An 8,895-nucleotide genomic window follows, 5' to 3' on the forward strand; every position below is an offset into this window, starting at 1 on the left:
CACACTTTGGATTCACCACCAAACAATATCACTTATAAAATCACCTTTTTGTAAGTTATATTATACATAAAAAGTGCCTCACAACTTAGCAAATCACTGTTGGCCAGACTGAAAAGCCAAAGCCGTGACTCTCCTGTTTGTTCAGGTGGTTGGTTTATAAAGGAGATTATCTCTGAAGTTTATTGTCATGATGGCACAGTCATTAAATCATACATCTCTGCCATCTAGTGAAGCACTGCAGCATTACAAACAGGCTCAACGCCTCTGTTGAACCGTTACCCATGAATGAAAGATGAACTACGACTGCAGCAAAATTTAATCACTGGTTCCTCCTTGTGGTAAAGCAAGGTCAGTGCTGCTTTTATCTACAAGTTCATTTTCTTTTTTTTTAATTTATTGTCCACATCTTGTTAAGTGGCATTTGTACATTTTCTACTTGTCATAGATATATGAATTATTTCACACATTTGAAATCAAGCATGAAGTGATCTTCAGATTGGACTCTCAGTCTGGAGGTTATTTGACGAGGTGAAATGTTATCACTAAGTGTGTCTTGTTTTAATTCTAGAAGATATAACAAGGTGTATTTTCTGTCCAAACATTTGTAAAATAAAAGGTCTGCTTATGCTGAACAGTGATTTAAATAGAACAATTTTCCTAATTTTGTGGACAAAGTGATAGCAAGTAAAGGTGAACAAACTGCTACAACCAATCTAAATATCACAGGTCAGAGCAAAGGGCCCAAGACAAAACTCCATTTCATCTCTGCAGTGTTTTGGGAGGTTCAGTCCTGCTTCTGCAGCTGGAATGAAGCCACTTCAGTCCTTGTTGAGATTAATAGCAGGCACACACAGGGGCCATTAATGCTGAAAAACCACTGCCCCACCTCTCCCCCAGTGCTACCCTGGGAGCCACAACCTCCATAATGGCACCACTCTGTGAATTAATGGTGCTCACCGACCGTATGAAAAAACGTGATTTTAATTATAGGCCTTGGTGATACCAGAGAGGGAAAGTGAAAGAGGACGGCAGGGGAACCTTTTGTGCCTTCAGAGGCAGTGCAGCTGAGCCAATTCAAGCTTTCGTTGGATCCCAGTCTAGAGAATAAGGGATGTACTATTATTGAATTAAGACAGGAGTGTTGCTAGGATAGGAGTTATGTGTGTAAATTTGAGTTATCTCTCAAATGTCTTTTTTTTTAACCAAAGATAAGATATTGATTATCACTCAAGTTCTCAAAAAATGTAAATATGAGAGAATTTTTTTTTTTTAATTGAAATTATTTCTTTATAGAGGTCATAATCAGTGTTATTCATCCATCATCAAACCTTATCTTTTTATATTACAAAGTCATTGATTATTGTTGCGGTTCGCTGCAGGTTGTCAGGAAGTGATGAACAATTAATTAATCCAAGATTTGTTTCTGTAACAACTTAGACCAGGACTTTACAGAAAGAAAAAAAACAAAGCTTTGAAATAGAGGCTTGAAATGAAACTTGTAACTTCTACAATAATTTTTGTTCTCTCTTATGATTAACACGTTTTATTTCTTTCAGACAGAGAAAATAATAAAGCGAAAATGTGTTTATCATAGGACAAAGTCCAGACTTTTCTGTATTTGGTATTTTAGCACTTCCACCCTTGGCTTTGTAGCCATTTGTCAGACTATACTGCTGGTAGACTGCTGCTGCAGGCCCCGCGCCAGGCTCAGGATGTGCGTCTGCCAGTTCTGTAACAGTATCCAAGCAGAGATGGACGGGCAGAGTCAGCAGCTACAGTAAATGTCCATAATCAACTGTCAGCAGCCAGCAGAGGATTTCTTAAACTTCCAAGCAGGAGCCAGAAGATCCCAAAATACCAATAAACAGGCCATCATTCAGATGCGAGGAGTGCAAAGAGTAAGTTTTCGCAACTGATTGATAAGTGGTTTTGTGCTTAGTTGACCAAAAAGAACATAGTCCTATAAATTATGTGTGATTATCCAGATTTCTAGTCATTAATTGTTTCTGTATCTTTGAGTTATTTGGTGATGAAACAAACCAGCTTCTATAAGCCTCACTCAGCTATGTCCAGATAGACAAACTTTGTAGGTCCTTAAACAGGAATTGAGAGGGTTCTTCCTCAGCGTTTATTAACTAGATTCTCATATTAAAACAGATGTATTAAAGATACACATACTGCTGTATAAACAGGAAATTCAGTGTCAGTCCTGCAGAGGGCAGGGGAGACAGTCGGTCCATTGAGCATCCCTTTCACCTGAAACCCAAGAAGCACCTCTTAAAGAGAGTCACTTGCAATCAGAAAGCCTCCATTTAATTACAACACACAGGAAATTACCGAGTGAATGGGTCAGGCGCTGATAAGAGGCTGAGCCCCGGGGATGACAGCTCCTGAAACCCGAGGAGACCGAATCTCAAAGCCGACTTATCACAAAGGCCAAGCCTGGAAGCCTGACAATCTGATTGTACTGTCATCCAGATTCATAATTAATATATTTATCAAATTAATCGCTGAAAAGAGCCCTGGCCCCCTGAACAGTAGGCAGATTCATTTGCCACTGGCTCGGCTTACCGCTAATAACAGTGTTGTCAGTGAAATAGGCCCGGAGTGGGCTGATGCCCCAGACCTCATGACAGACAAATTGCTCATCTGTGTAGAGATGATATGGGGAATTTAGAGAGTGAAAGAAAGAAAAAATGTCATTGTTTGGTGACAACCACAATTGCACCCTTGTTTCAGATTGAGAGTACCAAGTTGGAGGAACATGAAAGGGGCATTTTCTGTTTGGGAAGAGCTGAAAATACCTGTTGTTATACCTTTGGTTTTACAAATCACTCATCAAAGGAGCTCTCCGAGGTCTCTGCCGCTGCCATATGTTGTTCAAAAAGAATCTTCATAGTATTTCGTCACCTGATTGAGAATGAAACAGTGTTATATAACTCTCAGCCCTAAAAGCTGTTGGTGAACTAGAAAACACGCTTACACATTTACTGTGTTTTTTTTTATAGTGGAGAAAATGTGTAGAAATAGTTTTAACCTGGATGTGCGTACACAGAGACAGACAGTCATGGGATACATGTGTCCAGATATTTACTTCAATAAAAGTACCAGTACAACTATATAAAAATATTCCTTTACAAGTTAAGTTCTTTGTTTATAATCTTACTTACATCAAATTATTGGCAAAAAAAGACTGTTTCTGTAGAAAAATGGCCCCTGTGACTGAAATATTAATTTATCTGACATTGTTAGATTGCTAATACTGATGCTGGAATGAGTGAGCAGCATTTTACTGTCATATCTTGTGGAGGGATACAGAAGCTTTTTTTTTTACTACACAAGATAAATCTGTGAAGGTTTGTGAGATGATAAGTTTTTAGAGGAAAGGAGAAATTGCACAAATCTGTATTCATTTTTATTTTTTTTTTGTTTTTCTGTTATATGTTTGACCTCTTTGGAACAAAAATGGTTATTTAAATTATACCATGGACATTTTATAAAAAAAGCACCATGAAAACCATGAAATACTACTTTGGTGGAACCAGTAACATCTCTTAGACATGTGAAACGTGACAAATGGCCCCAACTAGATGACGTTTTTATATGGGGTCACAAGCCAAAAAGTTTGGGATCTTAATCATAAAAGTAACTATAACTGTCAGCTCAACGTCATGAAATAAAAAGTTAATTTTTTTCCTAAAATGTAGCGATGTAGAAGCAGGTAGTAGCATAAAATGGAAACTAAACTCAAGTCAAACTTGGACTGGTACAATACTGATACATACTATAAATGCCCTTTTACACCACTGCATGGGTCACGTGCTTTTACTGTAGCTTACTGAAGCAGTGAAAAAGGTCAAAAGTGCACGTTTGGAAATCCTTTAAGAAATCCCTGAGCCCACACTAAAATCTAATCCCTTGCTACTTGAGCCGTGGCCAGTGGAAGTCTGGTAAAGTGTTTCTAACTAATGGACACACAACAACAACAACCAACATGACTGAAGACATGACCTGCTATGGGTTTAATTTTCTACTTCGTCTTCTTCTTCTTCTTCTGCTTATTATTATCTTTAAAAAAATAAAATAAAATCAGCTAATAGCAACATTTTTGCACTTTGTCCTCTCAAAGCAACCTCCTCCAAATTCACAGGAGCAGGTCTACAAGAAGGAGGTCATCTTTTAGGACTCTAGAAAGACGGAGTTGGGGGAATTTAGTATCTGATAAATCAACACTTTTTAGGGTCCTCAGTCAAAGCCGAAGAAATAAGGGATTGTTTAATTTAAAAGAATGTACAACAAGTGTGGGCTACAGGACCACTGCATTGGCTCCACAAGGGTCTATCTTAACCAAAGACTGGCACAAAGGTCCAAGCTGTACCCTGCTGTTGTTCATTAGATCTGTTCATTTGCTATGATATGTGTAAGCTTGTGAGGCTGTTTGACATCTGTACATTTGCGTAAAGCTGTTAAGAGTGTGTGCCAAGTTCATAAAACATTTGATTACGATTTATTTGTTATTTATCTAAGAAAGCAGTTTGTTCTTCTCCTCTATTAGCTGAAATGAAATAGAGAAATAAAATTTCAGTTCTGTCCATATCTACATATATAAGAAACCTAAATACTAGTTGTTGCTGTTATTGAGAGCAGAATGGCCTTTAATAGAGTCGATCTTTTCTCTGTCAAAGACATTGTGTCATCCCTTGTGCCAGTGGAGCTAATTACAAATCGGACACATATGGTTCAATTTAGAGCACTAATGAGAATCTTGAAAAGCTTCTGGGTGAGAGTGACGGGGCCCCTTTTTGTCTCCTGGATCCCCATCTGGGCCCTTGAAAAGCATGAAATGGACCATAATCATTGGTCATCAGCCCAGGTCATCAGAAACTGATTGTGGAGCTGTAATTACATGATAAATGTCTGTATTACACATACCTCCAAAACTCCCAGAAGACGAGGATAACACAGAAACGCTTTTATTTCTTATTTACCTATTTCCTCCCAGGCTTATTATATGTAACATACAGCAATTCATTGTCCCACAGAAAAGGCAAACATTATCTGTCTTCAACAGAATTATTATTTCTTTATCATTTCTGTTGCTTTATTGTACTTGGTTCATCTGCTGTGCCTTTTTCTTACTGCTGTTCACTGAGGCTTTGTGCCTGTGTTAATGTTAAATGCTCTCTATTGTCTTGTTTATTCATTATTGTCCTTCATTCTTTGTATAGTGGTTGTTAAGAAGGAAAGTAGAAAATTCAAGTGAATTAACAAAATAGTAATTGTTATGGAGATTTCAGAAAGAAAAACCTGAAATTAAGTATAAGTGCAGAAAACAATTATTTATGTTAATTAATTTCTCCCTTTTATAGCAAGTTTCTGTATAGGGGCCTCCTAATAACAGTGAATGCTCAACTAATCTTCTCTGTATTTGTGATAATGTTTTTCTAACATGTTGTCCTCCTCAGTACTTAGATAGTTGGTGTTTATGCGGTCTACCTGCAGCTAGTTGAGGTCCTTTTCCACAGTGAGAGCCCGGCTGGTTCAGCTGTGCAGGCTGAAGGGAGCGACTCTTCACTACCAACGACTGCACCAGGCAGGTAGCAAAGGCTTTCCAGCGGGGCCAGCCTGCATCAATCAACTTAGTTAGAGGGCTCTCTCTGTAATTGCCAACTATTAGAATATGTGGCATGAGGGGTTCAACACTGTTTTCAAACATGATGAAATGGCATGAAGGCCTCCTCTCACATCCAGTGATAATTGGACAATTAAACTTTAGCATACAAATTACCTCTTCATGTGGCATAACTAATTACTGAGGCAGGCCAGTCACAAAGAAGGCTCTCCACGGTCAGAACCAAAACTGGTTTTCACTTTGTCATTTTTGAGCCCAGGTTTAACTAGGTTTATCATGTAAGTGGGACTAGTAGTTGTCTGTTTTGTTAGTAGTTCTGTGTTCAGCAAATTAGCAAAAGGCTATTTGACATGATTTTTATAATCTGATTTTCCAATCCTCTTTTCAGCTCCCATGCCTTTTCAGGTGAAATGGTCCTAATTATACAGGTGATTGAGACCCAGGAACATTTTCAGACCATTTACTTGAGGTCATCTGGCTAAAGCCCCTATTAAGCACCTTCATTAGACAGGATTTAAATCACCTGGTTTGATTGGGGCAGTTAAGCTCTTTATACTCTTCACTGTAAAATGCTTATTCTCCCCAAAACGAATGGACAAGAATCCTTAGAGAGCATATGGAGAAACTCTCGTATGAATAATTCAAAGGAAATGAGCAAAAATTAGTGAGCAGAGCATCAGCGATGTCATGTAGCCATTACTCCTGCAAATGAGATATTTGATTTGAAAGATTGAAAATGGAAATAATGTCAGCGCGAAAAATTATCTCTTTTTTTCTTTTTTCTTTTTTACAGTACGAGAGACTGAATATCATGCAGGCCTAACAGTCTGATTCCGACAAATACATGACATTAATACCACCATCACTGTCCAGATTATGCTTGTTTCTTTCTACTAAGGTCATTTATCCCTCTATACAATAGTAGCTAAGCCCCCCAAGTATGAACTCTGATGTCTAACTACACTTCAGAGGGGACGTGGAAACCCTCAGCAACTCCTCACACACGCCGCGGAGCTCTTCAGGTGCATTAGGTGAAAATGACATTAACCCTGACAATCGTAGACACGCTGCATTGGGAACCACTTGAAGCACACAGTGGACATGAAGAGGGCCTGTATTTCAGTCCGTGACAAAAGGCTGTAGACAACAACACGGGTCAGTAGTATGTTTAATAACACTAAAATAAGCAGATGCCTGTTCCTCTGTGAAAAACACTTCTTTAGAGTATTTTGGTGAATCTAATGCCCTAAAAGAACATAAAATGTTGTCAGGATAAAGTTTGTGCAAAAGAAACATGCAAACACGCACTCGCGACATGTTTGACACCACAAACGCCTCCTCGGTAGACAGTCAGAGATGAGATAGGTTATGAATTTGATATTAACTCCGGCCGAAAAGGCCAAACTAGGAGCATGAAGCACATTTAATAAATAAACATGGCTGCTCTCACACACAAGTCATTTGCAAGTTCCAATACAAGATGATTATATGTGTTGATACGTCAAGGCAAGAGATGAAAATGATTGGAAATGTATCACGAGTTGGTGATTGTAGACAATATTAAACCCCACAATGAAGCTTTTGTTCTTGAATTCCTGCAGCAGTTCAGCCAGTATTGCCTCTGCTTTAATTTAATATCTATTTATTTTACTCCATTGTGTGGGTTTTATTGAGGTTGCGCCTGCTTTATCACCCCGATCTCAACCAGAAGTGAAGGTCAGGGGAGGCAGAGTGCCTCTGTTTATTGGCTTCCATTGAGCCCATATGAGCTGATTTGGCTATCTGTTCTTGATATTAAGTTCTTTCATGGTATTTTGTGCTATCCGGATATTGTTTATCACCACATTGAGATATTCACTGTGTATTTACTGCTGAATTAAATATTCTTCATCACTTTTGTAATATCCTCTCTGTAGGCTCATGCAGGATGTGAGAATCCTGTTGGATGTGCCAGGAACTTCTTAGTAGACTGTCGACGAGTTCAAGGGGAAAAAAATCCACAATATATATTTCATCAGTCCTCACATGTGCTACGAAATGTAAAATCTTATTATTTTCAGCCAATTGTAGGACAGACTTCTCTGCATTATTGTGATAAGTCTGCTCTCTGTACTTTCAGGGTCACCTGTTATGAATAATACTTTTATTCACCATCAGCTTGCTCATCTATGTCATTAAATTAATCATATACCTTACAATAAATTGGATTATATACATATAGCTATAACTCAAGGATGAGCCAACTGTATAGCTCTCTGAATTATAACCACATGTCAAGGCCAGAAATATTAATGCTATCAGTATCACTTTGACCTATCTACTCTAATGTCCCATTGCTAGTTGTTTATGGAGGCAAATATCCATCAGATGTGAGAAAAACTGATCAGATATGTAGCTCTTGGCTGTGAACTATAAATATATAACTTTTACTGTTTGCCCCCATGAATCATATTCTTCTGTTTCTAAAGAGTTCAGTGATTTTAGAAGATTTTGTAAAATGTCTTAAATTTCATGATGTTCGGTTCGGTTTTTGCTGACTTTATGCACATTGAATGTATTAAACATTATAATGGACTGCTGGTTATTTTCTGTTAGTTAATGTTCTGTTAGTTAAACTTTTTTTATTATTTTCATTTTTTTATTTCTGTCAGGGAGATCATACATTGTCCAGTATTCAAAATCAATTAGGAAGCTAAAATACTTCACATATAAAATATATAAGTACATAATAATACAACCATTTCTCCACCAATTGCCCCAAGCAATGACTCAGTAAAGCTTTTCTTCCATCTATAGCTCTCCCTTTCATTTCATTTTAATCCACTATTAGTATCTGAACAGAAGATGTCACACTCACTCATTTATCCATAAAAATCTACTCACAACAGTCTCATTAGTTCACTTAAAATGGTAATTCATCAAGGTAATCAAAACAAGTCTGGGCTATGTGGGCTAATATGCCTGACCCAATTTGACCACAATCCCTTAAATTTCAATGATGTAAATGTCATGAAATTTCTTTAGCCAATCTTCTAATGTTGGAGCATCTGATTGTATCCATTTCCAATTCTGGCCTTTCTTTCCTCCAACAAGTAATATTCTTATTAAATATTCATCTTCCCTAGATTGGATATTCAGTGCTAAAGTGCCCAAATATATTGTCAGAACATTTAATGGAATAGTGATTTGAAATACAGTTTCAAGGCATTTATGAATTTCATGGCAGTAAGTTGTGAGTTTAGGGCAATCCCAAAATAAAGGAC

This window comes from Pempheris klunzingeri, chromosome 20 (assembly GCF_042242105.1).
Source record: "Pempheris klunzingeri isolate RE-2024b chromosome 20, fPemKlu1.hap1, whole genome shotgun sequence".
Taxonomy (NCBI): domain Eukaryota; kingdom Metazoa; phylum Chordata; class Actinopteri; order Acropomatiformes; family Pempheridae; genus Pempheris; species Pempheris klunzingeri.